Below are 16354 nucleotides of genomic sequence, written 5' to 3'. Positions count from 1 at the left end.
AAAAAAAATCACTTAAAAAAAAATAAATGCCTGTAGCTCCTTATTCCTTCTCTCAAGATTCTAACAAAGAGACCAAGAGTTCCAGCTTTAAAAAGGAATCACAATAAACAAAATCTCCCCTAATGTCAGCTTAGTGTTCCTTACAGCAAGTCATGTGGGCATGAAGATTAGTGGTTCTGATATCTGGATGTTTGTAAGGTCTTTAATCAAGACATTATTCCAACTCATAATTCAACACTGCAGAGTGAAATACAGAAGGTAATTGAAGCTGATTGATAAAATGTGGATTTCCTCTCCTTGGAAGAAAGTTAAGAGTACTTAAGGGGGAGAAACCCCAGAGCATTCGCAGCTCAAATGAAAAATCTGCTGACATATTTCTTCAGGAAAAAAAAATAAATAAATAAAGATAAAAGCTACAGGAAAGAGTAGGTGGCAATAATTAGTTTGTTGTTTTAAATTAGGAGGTCTCCTGGGCCAGATGTTAGTTGTCAGGGAGCGATGCCCCCTCCTGAGACATGTAATGAAACTGAGATAGCCAGGGGCCCCGGGGAAAAAAAAATAGGCTCTCTGTTTGGAGATGTCATTTTATTACCATGTTCTTGCCTTTTGCCTGAAGCATGCTATGACTGGGGATGGAAGGGAGAAGGAAGAGCAGGAAAGCATGCAGGGATTGATGGAGGGATGCAGGCAGGATTTGTATTCCAGCGGGATCTGGCCAGCGGAGCAGGCGAGAGGAGGAGGCAGGGAGCTGCGGCTGCAGCCGGAGGAGAGGACAGCCACAGCCCGGGCTGGCCGGGGACACGGAGCTGGCAGAGTTCATCTCCGTGCCGGGGACCCCGAGCTGGCCGGGGACCCCGAGCTGGCCGAGTTCATCTCCGTGCGGGGACACGGAGCTGGCAGAGTTCATCTCCGTGCGGGGACACGGAGCTGGCCGAGTTCATCTCCGTGCCGGGGACCCCGAGCTGGCCGAGTTCATCTCCGTGCCGGGGACACCGAGCTGGCCGGGGACACCGAGCTGGCCGAGTTCATCTCCGTGCCGGGGACCCCGAGCTGGCCGGGGACCCTGAGCTGGCCGAGTTCACCGCCGTGCGGGGGACACGGAGCTGGCCGAGTTCACCGCCGTGCCGGGGACACGGAGCTGGCCGAGTTCACCGCCGTGCCGGGGACACCGGCCGGACGCGGAGCAGCAGAGTTCTCCCGATTGTCTCCGCCACTCAGCGGAGTGCAGGGCTCTCCTCATTCCCGAGCGCTGCCTGCAGCATCCCAGTCGCTGGGCAGGCGTTCCGGGCGCTGGGATGCCGGGCAGGGCCCTCCGGGGCATCCCGGGGCGGGTCACGTTCCCAGAGCAGCCGTGCCAGCGCACACCGCGGCGGCCCCTCTGTGTCCTGCGGGAACGGAGCGCGCCCATCCCGGCACCGGGCTGCCCCCTCCAGCAGCTGCCCCGAAGGCCCGTGGGGATATCCCGCATTCCGCACGTTCTGGGTCACTTCAGCATTAATCTGGGTGGATGGCAACAAGCAGCGCTACAAAATCGGCTTCAAAGGTGCCGGTCAGCGCGTGTTTCGCCCCTCAGAGCGCAGGATGGCCCCGCTAGAGCCGCCGACATTGCGGATCAGAGCCTTCCTCTGTGTCACCAGCCGCATTAGCACCATTCACACTTCTCTTTCAGTCCCATCTCTGCCTCTTATTTCGGCGCTAGAGGAAGGACAAATATTAACCTGATTTCGCACGAGGGACAATATGTTTTCCAGCATGTGCATGAAGCTGTGTTAACCTATTAAAATATTTCTGTGCTTCGGGAGCAATGCAAATGCTAGGAAAATAAATGATGGTTATAGAAAGATATATAAGATTTGCAAAAGTTCTGCCATTCAAAATTATTTTCCAAGACTTAAGTGTTTCAGAGCCAATTAACTTTGAAAACAGCATTTGCATTTACTTTATCTCAGTGGGGTGAAAGACCGAGTTGTTTTTGATTTATTCTTGTTTATGGAATGTTTGAAAGATAGATCTTTTTTAAAATGACTCATTTAAGGTGCCCAAATGATGCTCATTTTAGAATCTGCTCCAAAAGGTGTGCCAGCAGCATTCTGCATTTTAACAGCTTCTAACCAGTTTAATAAAATGAAGTTTGCATTTGTAACTTCCCAGCATGAGCACTGTATTGTTTCAGATGATGCAGCTGCTGACTTTTAATCAAATGACAATTTAAGAGACATAAAGATATACCTCCATCTCATTCCCTGGCTGGAACTTCAGCACACAGGAATTACAGAAGGAATTCCAGCAGATTATGGCACTTGTAATCTCTCAATTGGCTTCTGGTGGTGTTATGAGATCTTTTTCATGAACACACCTGCTACACAGAAATTGCAGGATTTTTCCACTAATTATATAAGATTACTTCAAGTTTACCTAAAGGCTCCCTGAGACTGTCCTGGCTGTAGTGGGAGTAGAAGACGCCTGGGACTTTGCAGTTTTAATCCCTGGGTCTGCAGATTTCAAAGGACCAGAAGTTAATTAACTATTGCTGTTCATGGTTAGCTGAAGGAATACATTAAATGCAGGAGTCCGAGTGAACCATCCACACATATCCCACATAACTGGCTGAGTTAGTTGCCACCAACTGGCCAATGGCTGCCCATGTCCCAATGGCCCAGACCGGCTGAGTTATATGATTAAGGTAGTTATGTAATTGGTTATATTTCAGTTATAAAATTATAATTAGTATTATTTATAACTGTGTGGCCTCCAGGCCAGCTGTTAGCCAATAATAACTGCTTTAATCTCTCAAACATGCAGCTAATTGGATAAACTAGGGGTGAGCCTGTGGGCATTTTGGGTTTTATTCAAATTGCAGTTTGCTTAGAGAATTCTTTTGCAGCTAGTGTTACAGTCAGAGTAAGGTTTTGGGAAGTGCTCTCATGATTGAGAAATCTGTATTTTATTCTAAAAATTGACTTTGACTAGGACCATTTGAAAATACAGACCATTTTGAAAGCATTTATATATATATATATATATATATAAAAGAATTGTATGTGGAAAATAAATGCCATGGAATCCCTTTCAGCTGAAAGTTGTCAAGCAGAACGCAGTCCATTAGAAGAGATTGAAAAGCCCAGTGACAAGCACGACTGGGTATTTTATTATTTCTCTGCCTCAGCACATCTTTTTTGGCACAATGTGTCACAAAGGTTTAGGCGGGAGATGCAGGCTTGGAGCTGACTCTGGTGTGTTATCCTCCTCACACGGCAGGAGAGCCCCCTGATCCACTGCCAGCACTGCAGCAAAGCTCTGCTGAGGGCACTGGTGCTTTCACTTTTTTGACTGTTTACTTAAGGGAATGAGGAGTTTCTTCAGACATTCCCCACTTTTGGTGGCAGTGCTGGGAGTGTGAGGAGGCTTTGATCTGCTCAGACGCTCTGATAAGATGGGTGCACTCCCTCACATAAATGGACTGTCTTACTTTCACCATTCTCAACAGGAAATGTGTTCATTGCCCTGAAGAATGTGGGAAACCCTGCAGCTAATAGGACCCCTGTGAATATTCCTTTGTGCAGCTCTGGGACTGGCCTGGCTGGATTTTCTGTTGCTTACTTTATAAATACATGAAAGGTGATTGTTGTTTTTACACTTCTTGTACAAGAATGTCTCAGTTCAGTCATTGTCTAACTGTTCCCTACCCATTTTTTAAAAATTATTTCCTTTTTTTTTTTTTTCTTTCCCATTTCTTTCCCCTGTTTCTTTTCTCAGTGTTCAAATCCAGACTAAAATCCTCTCCCATTATTCTGCTGCAGTTTTGACTTCATGCCCACCCCACATCCATCTTTTGCAGCTCACAGGCTGCAGGCTGGGGCCAGATTCTTTCCCATTTTGACTTTTGTTTTCTTCCTTTTGTTTTCTCATTCTCACAATGCTTCAGAGCAGAAGACAGTTTGGACGTTCTATTTTACAGTTAGAAACAAAATCCCACCATAAATTGCATGTTTATTAATTTTGTTGTACTATTCTGGATTTTGTGAACATGCTGAAAGTTTTTGATGAAACAGAAACTTTTACAATCTTCTCAAGAGATTCTGGAATTCAGGCTGATGTTCTTCCATCATCTGTTCCTGTTGACTGAACTTCAGTTGTTCTCAGCTTTTGCTTTTGCCTTTTTTTTTTTTTTTTTTTTTTCCCTCTCTTTTTGGTGTATTTCAAAACAGACTTGGACTGAAATATCCCACCCCACCCACACAGATAGCAGAGGTCTGAAAATTCTTGAATGGCTTTCACATGTGTCCTGCCTGTTCAGGCCTGATCCTATATTTTTATACCCAATATATTAAAGGGAAGAACAATGTTTACGTTTGAAGGAGCAGGATTATCATTTCCCAGAATCTACAGTTATCAAAGGACACTGAATTATGGCAACTTAGACACTGGTTTAGTGGCAGTGCTGTATATAAGCTAATTCTACAAGATGTTTTCCTTTATGCAGCTGAAAATGATGGTTGGAGGTCTTTCAAAAGAGCCTGGATTCCTTATTCTTATTTTCTTTTAGTGGAAGAGAGGTCCTTAGATCTCTTAAAGAGCTGTTGCTTTCCTTGCCGTGTCACACCCTCATTTTCACCAGGAGTGCACTGATAACCCATCTCAGTGTGGTTATTAATTCTCTGTGCTTCTGCTTGTACTGGAAGTAATGGAAGATTTATGGGATAGAGGAGAGGGACTGTGGGTATGAAATCAGGAATAAAATCAGACAGCGAGAGAGAGAGCAGCCACCTTGGTGGGCCGGTTGTACCTCGTTAGAGGTGGACAATGCCACCAGAGACCACTAGCAGGGAGATCTCATCCAGCCTCAACCTAAACCCTGCTGTCTGGGGTTTGCCCTGTGTCTCCTAGTTCACCCTGATTTTCTCCCCATTCCTGACAAGTCCTTGGTGCAGGGGAGCCTCTTTCTGGATGATCCTTTACTCCTCAGTTTGGTGTCTGTGGGAAAGTTTGTGCTGAGTTCTGCCCATACCCAGGCCAGGCAGAAATAATGTTGGTGCCTCAGGGACTGGCAAAAATCCCAGTGCACTGTAAAAATGAGCCTTCAGATGGTGGTACATTGATTCATTTGTAGCTTTCTGGAAGTTTTGGTATTTTGTGAACATGCTGGAAGTCATCATGTCCTTTATAGATGTGGTCACATTAAGACCTGGAATGGTGGAGCTGCAGCCTCTTCCAGGTAGAGGGAAGGGAATTCTGCATCCACTGTAAAGGTGCCTGAAGAAAAGATGGAGAGAGGGTCTTTACAGGAGCCTGGAGTACCAGAACAAAGGGGAATGGCTTCACATTGCCAGAGAACAGGTTTAGGTTGGATATTAGAAGGAAATTTTTCCCTGGAAGGGAGGGCAGGCCCTGGCACAGGGTGCCCAGAGAAGCTGTGGCTGCCCTGGGATTCCTGGAAATGTTCAATATATCACAGGTATAAGATTCCTTGGCCAGAAATATAAAAATGTTAACTAATTTTATTTTATTTTTAGCTACCCAAAATAACTTTTTGTTCCCTGGACCTTGGCTGAGGCCCATTTTGCCACGAGGATCTTATCTCCAGATGCAGTCCCCAGTTCAGGACATATACATCCCAGCACACGGTACGTTTTTTAAAGAGAGTACCTTATTAAGATGTTTCCTGAAGAGGGAGGCAGTTAGGAATATTTATAATTGCTTTCCTGAGCCAGTGCCATGGAGCTTGGCTGCTGTACCACATTCCATAGTAAACCCTCTGATTTCTCAGCATCTCTTACAGCTTCACCCCCATCCTGTCTCCTCAGCTTCTCCTGTCAGCTTTTCCTGACACAGCGCTCAGAGGCCTGTGAAGAAAGGAAGCTGATTTTTTTCCATCTTCTAATTTTTGGGAGCTGAGGGTCTTCGGCTCCCTGCAGCTCTCATTTCAGTGTTGACTCTAGAGCACCGCAGGTGGGAAATTGTAGCAAAGTATAAAAATATGAATCTGATACTGAAAATGCTGCCCCAGCTCCTTTCTTCCCTGTGCATTGCAGTGACCATCTTGGTGGTTTCTGGGTTTCACAAATCTGAAGCTTGATTTTTCCCTTGGGGTCAAGACGTATTCAGCAAGATGGAGCAGAGATGTGGCCACAGACCGACCTGCAGAGAGGAGGAGCAGAGTTAAAAAGGCTCTCATGTGTGCTTGGCCTTGGCAGAATGGGCACCAAGTTCAGGACTGGGGCCACCAAAACTCTTTGTAATGTTCAGCTGGCAAGAGGGTGATCTCTGCAGCAGGAGGAAAGGATTTCACGCAGTGAAATATCAGAAAAAATAAAAATCCAACAACCAAACCAACAAAGTAGCTTGCCAAGAATTCAGAGAGGATAAAAGCGACAGGTCTGACTGGAAACTCCTTTGTTCTGTGAGCAGCCCCTTTGGAAATTTCACTGCAGATGGACTCGGATGCTGTGAAGCATTTTCCTGCTGTTGGAATATCATGTAACTGGATGGAAAAAATCAGTACAGGCCCTAAATCAGCCTGTGGATGTGTTCTGGAGAGGAGCGAAGAAAGTTGAAATGAAGAGTTGCTTTTCTTCCCTGTCCTCTCTCTAACACTGTGATTCAGACTGTCCTTCCCTCTTGTGGCAGGATGGGAGACAAGTCTATGCTCCAGTAATCTGGAACATCACTAATTAGCATTAGTGAGAGGTCCTGGGAGAAGTGGAGTGTGGAGAGACACTGTAGGTTTAAGGAGGGAGAGTTCCCACTTTAGCTCCAACTTAAAAGCCTGCTTTGCTTTTAAAACAGTGTTTGCTTTCAGCTTGTGATGCCAGGTGTCTGTTTAGCACCAAAGTTGTATTTTTAGGAATGTCAACCCCTTATCTCTCAACAAAATGATGCCACAGTTGCTCATTCTGAAATTGCAATGCTATTTTCATGTGCTGCTCAGGGACCAAAGGCACCTCCCAAATTGCAAGTAGCAGGAGAGATGTGGAGAAGTGAGAATCTTCAAGTGGGATGTTCATGTTTGCAGCTGCTCAAATTCCAGGGCACTGCATTGGTCCTATATTGTCGTATCCTGGGATGTGAAGAGCTATTCCTGTTCTTCCAGTGCTGTGAGTGGTACAGCAGAGGGAAGAAAACACTTGGATCTCAGAGCTGAGCAAACCCCAGAGCAAAAGAAGCAGCTCCTGTGTTGCTCTGCAGACAGCCCAGCAGCTTTCCACACACCCCAGCTCTGTGTCCTGTGACCCCATGTGCCTTCTGTGGTCAGGAGAGCAGCTGCTACCTGACAGTGCAGAGTCTGAACTCTGCATTGTTCAAACAGAGAACCTTCCAGAAGGTTTTCCTAATGGAGTTAAGGATCATAGAATCACAGAATGGCTTGGAAAGGACCCTAAAAATCACCCAGTGCCACCCTCTGCCACGGGCAGGGACACCTCCCACTGTCCCAGGCTGCTCCAAGCCCCAGTGTCCAACCTGGCCTTGGGCACTGCCAGGGATCCAGGGGCAGCCACAGCTGCTCTGGGCACCCTGTGCCAGGGGCTGCCCACCCTCACAGGGAAGAGTTTCCAACCTAAAGGTACATCCAACCTAAGCTACCCCTCTTTCAATCTGTCCGCTTTCCCCCTTTATTCTGGCACTGCAGTTCCTGAGGAATTGTCCCTCTCTGGTTTCCCTGCAGCCCCTCAGACCCTGGAAGGAGCTGTGGGGGTCTCCACACAATCTTCTCCTCTCCAGGCTGAGCAGCCCCAGCTCTCCCTGCCTGGCTCCACAGGGCAGGGGCTCCAGTCCCCTCAGCAGCTCTGTGGCCTCCTCTGGAATTCCTCCAACACTTCCCTGTCCTCCTGTTTCCAGAGATCAGGTTTGTTTCACAGAACTCTACGGGATTTTGTAACTCTTGTACCTTGTGCATCAAAGGAACATGGAGGACATGGGAACAGAGAAGCCACATGCATTTTGGGACTGGGCTCTTCCTATGATAGTGATGAACATCAATGGAAATTGTATTTAATTAGGATAATGTGTATAGGGAAGGATCAAGTTTAGACAGAGTCAGAAGCAAACTGTTCTGTATCAATCCATGGGTTCACTCACCATAAATCTTGTAATCCCCAATCCTCCGCAGACCCTCATGAGTACCACATTAGGGGCTGATTGCAACAATATTCAGAAAAAGGACAGAAATGAGTGTATGACAAGAGGGAAGAGTTGGTAAAGGGATATTACACATCAGAGTTGGGCCGGACTGGAAATACTCTGCAATATTTATTTCCAAAACATAAAGATTATCTCAGTGAAAATCATTTTCCTGATTGAAAATTTCATTTTAGTGTTACTTGATCTACTTTTTAGACACTTGGGAAATCAGTGTAACATTTTACCTCTCCCCATGCCGAAATGTGCTAATTTGCTCTGTATGCTTTCCAGGATGGGCTACATGTAGGGCTTGTTGAGAGGAGAATTTTTGCATCACTCTGTGGCCAAGCCCTCTTTAATTAAGGTGCTGGTGTGATGCAAAGGAGATCCTGGAGGAGTCCCTCAGGGGTCACCTGCAGTGTCTTTTTTGATATTTTCATGTCAGTCTGTGCTGTACCAAATGAATATCAAGGAATTGTTGGAGTTGGAAGGGGCCTCTGGAGGACATCTGGTCCAGCCTCCCTCCCAGGCAGGGTCACCCCCAAGCAGGTGACACAGGTGGGTTTTGAGCATCTTGTGAGAAGGGGCTCCACAATCTCTCTGGGCATCCTGCTCCAGTATCTGTCACTCTCAAAGGAGATTTTCCTCATATCCATATGGAACATTCTATGTTCTCCTTTGTGCCCCTTATCCTGTGGCTGGGCACCACTGGGAAGTGTCTGGCCCCATCATCTTAAGATACTTGCATGCATTGATAAGGTCTCCTCTCAGCCTTCTCCAGTTTAACAGGCACACCTCCCTCAGCATCTCCTCATCAGAGATGCTCCAGCCACATCTCCATCTTTGCAGCCCTCAATATCTCTGATTTCCCCTTGAAAGAAGTAGAACAGTGAACTTCTAAGACTTGTTTTCCAAAAATCAATATTCAGAAAGGCTACAACGCTGCTTATGACATTTTCACCTAGACAGAACCAAAAGTGCTCCTGGGGCAAAGTGGTGTCAGCGCAGCACTGTGCTGAAAGCACAGAGAACAGCTAAAACTCTGCACCTGGAAAAGCCTTATGTAATGTTCTTTGGGCTCATGACCTGGTAAGTGATTAATTAATGTCTCTAGAGAACATTAAAGGAAATAAGGTTTTGCAGGTGTGCCCTGAAGGGCTGTATAAAAACACTGCCTGGGGGACTTTGGAGTTTTCTCTGGGGGGAAAGAGTGGTCCCTCGAGACTTATAGTTTGTGCAGCAGCCAAACTTGCAGCACACAAGGAAGCAGGAAAGCTTTGAAAGCTGAATTACCAAGGGGTTCACTTCTGAAGTTGGAATGTTTAGGAGTATTTCAGTTAAAAAAGTTAAGGCTACTTAAGGTTCTGTTGCAGTGATGTGAATTAAGGGTCAAACACTTTTGGTCGGAGGGTGATGCTTTCAAGCTCAATAAATATGTTGGTTGGAGACCTCCTGATTATTGTTAAGCCCCAAAGTGCAGCTTTTTAAAGGGTTTACATCTAAACTGACACCTCAGCATTGATCAGAGCCGATCGACCAACACTGTGATGGACTTGGAGGAAAATGTGAATAAATAAAGGAAATACATTGCTGCTTCCCTCTGCAGTGGGAGTGCTGAGCTCCAGGCAGCCACGTGAGGAACTCGCTGGGCTGGGGCCACAAATCTGAGTCTCAGAGTGCCCTGGGACTGGCTGAGGGTCACATCTCTGCTGATACACAGAGGCAAATTGGAAGGCAATACAGCAGTAGTCTGGAACCCAAAGGGTTTATTTTTGCTGCTGGGAAGGAGATTGGCAAAGTCTGTGGGGAAATTGAAAAAAGAGGTTTTGTAAACAGAGAGTTGGGTTACAGAGAAATAAATAGAAGTTGTGGGTTTGGTGCTTTGATCGTCAGCAGTAGCACAGCTATACCTGGTTATGTGTATGGGGCAAACAGGTGATTTCACAGATATTTGCACTGATGGCCACTTGTGAAGGAAGGATGGGCAAACTGAGAGCTGCAGCATGGAACAGATAGAGGGCTAAAATCAGAGAGGAGAAAATGCTTAGTATTTATCAAGATACTTTCCATTGACTACTGGTTGGAATGACTTAATTTGAAATGTAACAGAACTCTTAAATCTCTCTAAAGATATACAAAATTAAAGGCTTTAAATGAAATGGTACATGTGCTATTAATTTGGCCTCATTAAGTATTAAGAACTACAATTTCAAACATTTGACTTCTGATTTATTAATTTAAAAAAATAAGGATGAAAAAATATCCAGGCTTTGGTTTGAATTTGTTTATCAGAAGCCAAGTAATAAATGTTTCTGATATATCTTTGCAAGAAAATAAGAGAGTGCAGATTATGGGATAAAAAGCCTTGCAACAGTATGTACAAATTGAAGCCTGATTTTTGAAATATAGAAATATGGATCAATAACGCTCAATGTCACTCGATGAGATGAAGATCCAGCTCATGTCCTTCTCTTAATTTATTTCAGTGGAGGAAAATCACATTACTGGTCTTTGTTTGCAGAAGAACTTCTTGTAGCTCTTGGACACTCTCTCAGAGCATTTTCCAGCTCTGTTTCTAGCCCTGCCCATGCCTGTGCTGTTCCAGCCCTGACCTTCCCTGGCTGCATGCCCTTTTCTCCTGAACCCTTTCTTTCCCTGGAACTAATTTCTTTCAAACACCTTTTCTCAGTAGCCTCTGAACTCCTCCTTTTGCCTCAATCTTGTTTATCTTTCCTCTGGCAGATAATGTGTATTTCTTTGTGGTTTCTAAAAGAATTCATAAAATTACCACAGTAGAGCTCTGTTTAATAGCTGGTACCAGTTGCACTGTTACTGCCCCACTTGCCACAGAGTTTTTTCCTCTTTCTGGCTCTGGAAGCTGGGTTTGGGTTGGGTTTGTTTTAAAGTTGGGTTTGCTTTTTAATTAAAATCAGGCCTTATGTAAAAGCTCATTCATATGCACAAGTGTTTCACAATCAAATCATTAGTGTTGCTGCTTAACAAATAAGGGGGAAAATTAGATTATAAGCTTCACTTTTAGGTGCTTCCATAAGGATCGTGCCTGACAATGTAGTCATGGGAAATTCTGGGCTCATTTAGAGGCTTTGTATTTCTGCTTGGTTTCAAAGTTTAGAAGTTTAGGGTGTTGGATGGTAAAGGAAGGTCAGTAATAATATTGAAGAGGGAAGAATTAAAAAAAAAAACAAACAAAACATGGAAATTCCTTTCAAAGGTGTCTGTAAGCTAGTCCAACATCCCAGACTTGTTTTGTGCTCCTGTGCCCACAACCTCTGCTCAGGGCCAGTGCAGAGCTGTACAGAAAGGCAGCACCTAAGGAAAACATCACAGGCAGGCAGGGGTACAATTTGCTGTTCTCCTTGTGTTCAGTAGACAGCTGAGCAGTGATGATGGGAGCAGGGACGGTTCATCCCACACACCAAAGGAGTTTTGCCATTCTCTGACCTGAGCTCTTAGGTCTCCCATAAAAGCACTCAGCTCTTTTTCCATTGAGTGGTTTTTCACTGCTGCTGTCAGGAAAACACCGAATGATTTTGGGGTAAGTTCTGTGGTCTGTTTGGAACGCAGATCTTAGGGAGTTGTGCAAGCTGTGGAAGCAGCCCTCCCTCCCTCCCCCATGGCACTGCCAGATCTGCTCTGATCCTGCCAGGACAGATGGAACTCCATCCCAAACAGCAAGAGATCATTGCTGCTCTTACAGGAACTCCCTGGGTGCTCTCCTAGCCCCAGGGGCTGGGAACCTCCTGGGTTGTCCTGCTGCTCTGGGAGGCAGAAATGGGCAGGCAGCAGAGACGGAATGCACAGACAGGGAGTGCAGGAACTGGGTGCAACTGGAATTGCATCAGCATTTGTCACATCACTGAGTTCAGACCCTTCGCTCCTTGTGTTGTGGTTTCTGACAAGGAAAATGCCATGATCCTGGTTCACCCTGCAGCAGTCCACTTCTCCAAATCGCTCCCCTAACTGTGCTTCAGCAGAGCTCTTACTACTGCATTTCACCTTTCTTCTCCTCTGGAAGCAGTCTGCTATCTTTTCCTCCCAGGTGTGGTGGGTGCTTTAAGGTGTTTTTTTCCTTTTTAGCAGCTTGTGAGGAGCTCACTGTGAGTGAGAGGAGGATTCCATGGGGCTTGGCAGTGACTGGCACAGCAGAAGGCAGCTTGTGCCACCCACTGAAAGGGAAGCCAGGTTTGTTTGTGGGATGAGAACTGTGTTGCCCTCAGCTCCCAGAAACCAAGGAACTGTCATACACCTGTTTTCCTCACAGGTACATGTTCTGAGGGTTGTGCCAGCCCTCAAAGCAGATGATGGGAGAACTTTTTGAGTGTCAGGTGTGCAGCCTTCATCCCTGACAGCTGAGTCTGGTTCATTTTCCACGTGCTTCTTCTTCCTACAATAACCCTGAGACTGAAAACGACTTTTACTCCCATTTTTTTCAGTGCAGAGGTAGGAAATGCCAGAGCCAAATTCAGTGAGGATGCCTGTGGACCGAGGATAAAGCGGAGGTCTGGTGTCAGAAATTTTATTTGACTACCTGACAACAACCACATCACCAAGTAGAACTGACAGCAGGACACTGAGCCTGGCCCTTTTAAAAATGCATCATTAAAATACATTTAAAAATGTATTACACAGCAGATGCCTGGTTAAAGCAAAATTAGGGACAGAAAGTGAAAAAAAAAATAATTCATAATTACTTCCCATTGTTTCCCTCCTGTTCTTCCTGCCTTTCAAGCTGAGCACATCCAGCTGCTTCTTTCCTCAGCACTGGTGCACTAGAGCACATTTTGCATTTGAAGTTTAAGTTCTGGGGCTTGATGTTTCTGAATGCTTACCTGCACAATGGTTAATCCCTAGGGTCAGGATAACCCATCTGTCCCTTTCATTCCAGGCAGAAATCCCGGGTGCTTCCCAGAGCCTCCAGCCCCATCCTGCCCTCTACATCTCTCCTGTGTGCTTCACTTCTGCTGCACCCAGCACCTCCCAGCTCTTTGTTCCACTCCTCCCAGAAATTACTCTGTTATTTTCTGTTCAGTGTACGAGCAGAAATCTCAGATAAAATCTCCTGTTTGAATTACAGATCATTGAAGCAGATTTGAGATGCTAAGACCCCTTTGGATAATTTAATTTTTAGGGGCCAAACTTGCGAAAAACAGACCTGCCATCTGTAACTGAGGCCTTGACTTTAAATCAACTGTGTTTAGTGGAACAACAGATGACAAATTTAGAGCATTTTAAGGAAGTGTTGAGATATGAAGGTGATGGATTCACCCACAGCAAATGGAAGGTAGGCACTCTGTTTCAGAGGTGACATTTCTAAAGAGGCAATTCCACACCACAAAATGAAATGGTGCCTGATTTTAGTGATGAGCTATGACAGGATGTAAAGCCAAACTCTCTGTTTAGGTCCCACACTTCGAAGAGTTGTGAACATTTGAAGAGAAACATTGATTTGATTCCCCTATTTTCTCCTTTGCACCTGTAGCTGCTACAGCTGTTTAATTTTTTTTTTTTTTTTTGTTATGTTATGCACTTGAAAAAAGAGGAAATATCACTTTTCTTGTCATATTTTTTCCCTTTTGTTGTTGTTGTTGTTGTTGCTTTATGCAAAGCCTTTTTGATTTAGCAGTACTTGTCTGTGCACTTTCACATTGTTTCTCTGGAATCACTCCCGGTAGTGTGAATAAATGTTATTTGTGTCAGCAGCTAATCTCACTCCAAAGCCCATATTGTTATTAATATGTTTATTCAATACTGTTTATTCCAGCCCCAACTTACACATTTCCATGTTCTTTATTCCTGGGTGCCCGGTGCCCATCAATCTTCACCCTCTGCTGGGATTAGAGGGATGAGGGATTACCCGTGCAGAACATCTGCCACTGCTGCTGCTGCAGGAGCTGCAGGGCTGGGGAGGGACGGAGCAGAGCCTGGCTTAGAGCTCAGCCAGAGCTGAGCTGCTTCTCCTGGGCCTGGTCACACAGCCAGGGCTGCTGGACACTGTCTCACCCCTTCTCTTCCGTGTGGGAACTCATCGCCAGTGTCTGTGTCCAGCACTGCTGCACTCAGGGATAAACATTCCCTGGTTAAACACACAAAACGCAAAAACGTAGGTAAAACGCACAAAAAGGGATGTTCATTTCAGTGTAGATGCTAGTGGTTTAATGAAAAATTAGCTTTGAATAATTATGTTAATTTATTTCTAGGTTTAGAAAAGCATTTAATCCCCGGAGAAGGTTTGCTACTGTCCCAGGGTGGGATTTTGTAGCATTTGGATGCAGCTGCAAAGAACACAAGTGGCATTCCTGAGAGATCAGCGTGGAGTGCTGCAGAGCCCTGCTGCAGAGCCCTGTTCCAGAGCCTGCATGGATCTGGCTGCAGCCAGGACCATTCATGTCGTGATGCAGCCTCACAGTTTGTGGGAGAAAAAGTGATAACTCTCCTAATTACAAACTTTAATCTAAACTTCCACTCAAAAAGCCTAAGCGTAAACTCTCACTAGCAGTTCCACACAGAGGGAAAACTGGATGGTGTTTTTTTCCTGATCTTTCTTAGGCCTTGGAGCATTGACCTAGGGAATCAATCCATGATGTCAGAACTATCACCACATTACAGCACTTACTGCTTCTGTGGTAGAAATAACTTGTCTTCTAGAGATTTCTGCAATTTGTCTAAAAGCTTCTTTAAGAATATTTGTATGGAACTGTAATGTTACTTCCAAATCTCATGTATGAATCAGCACAAACCTAATATGGAATTAGACACAGAAATTTCACATCATACCATTGGCATTATTTTATAAATCTATTCTCTTGGTTTTGGCCTTGCTGTCACTGAGGCCAAAGCAATTTTCACAAGTCACATGTGCCATAATTTAGCTTATTAAATATTCCATGTCCAAACCGGGCTAGTTAGATATTACTAAAGTAATAAGCTGCTTTTTTTCTACAGTCACTCACTCCTAATGTTCAAGCTCCAGGTGTCTCAGTGTGGACACTTGAAGTTGAAGAGTTTTCCAAATGTCTGTTTTGAATATTTGTTTGGTTTATGAGCACCATGAAGCCTACTTGAGGCAGTAAATAATCACATATACATTCTCTAAATGAGGACATAAATCTGACAAAAATAGAATCTTAGAATGTTTTTCCCTTGGGAGCCTTTAACCCCTTTTCTGTGCCAAGCCATCCTTGTGACTACACAGGTTTGTGTTTTACAGGAAAACAGCTGAAGCAGTCATCCCTTAGGTTTCTTCCCTTTCTGTTGCTCCTGCTTGTCACAGGCAGAGCTATTATTCCAAACTATTTGATTGGTGCATAAGTAATGAGGTATATGAGACATAGCTTCTTATTTTAAAAAACCTTAAAGATTTAATGACAGCATGGCTTCAGGGCCCTCCTTGGAGAGAAAGGGGGAAAAAAAAGACAAGAAAAAAGAGGAAGGCACATGTATTGCTGGTTCCTAGAGAACCCTGCTGCAGCATGATGGAATGCCTCCAGACAGATGTGGCAATGAAATGCTGAGAGCTTTTGAAGAGGCAGGTAACAACAGGAAGACAAAAGGACTTAAACCATCAGATGAAATGAGTGCCCTGCAAGGAAAATGATCTAGGCAAAGGGAGGCTGGCACTGGCTGGTGATGGACCATGATGTACTCCATCTGCCTTTGCTGTGGTTTGTATCTTCGCCACTTCACACTAGAAACACACCTCTGCTTTCCTGGACCTTTTGTTTTCTGCCTAATTATTTCCAATTTGTCCCTTCCATGTCATTTCTCTTCTAATTTTTGCTCTGGAGGTGTTTTCCTTTCTTTGCTGCTTTGTTCCAGAAGCACTGTTCTCACATCCTTGCTCTCCAGCCCTTTTAATCTCTCTGAGAGCAAACTGATGCATCATCTGAGACTTGTGTCTGTGATCCTCAACAGACAGGCTGCAAAATGAATTCAGGGAAACAGAGGAATGTGCACCTTGCAAAACCAAAAACTTTCCCAAAATTTCACTAAAGACAAAGGGTTCCAAGTTTGAGCAACACTGTCTTTTGAGATTCACTGGTCAAGAGAATGCAAGTCTCGAGGTCTGTTTCTTAGCTGGCCCTTGAAAGCTAATGCTGTGCTCTAATGTAGAAAATTTCTTCCTTACAATGTTGCCTGTAAGATTCATCATCATATGGAAACGGTGGTGTGTGCTGGGAAGATGTGGAAAGAGGAAGTGATATTTATAGAGGAGATG

This window comes from Hirundo rustica, chromosome 11 (assembly GCF_015227805.2).
Source record: "Hirundo rustica isolate bHirRus1 chromosome 11, bHirRus1.pri.v3, whole genome shotgun sequence".
NCBI lineage: Eukaryota > Metazoa > Chordata > Aves > Passeriformes > Hirundinidae > Hirundo > Hirundo rustica.
The sequence above is the reverse complement of the archived record's forward strand: the minus strand, read 5'-3'. Positions refer to the sequence as shown.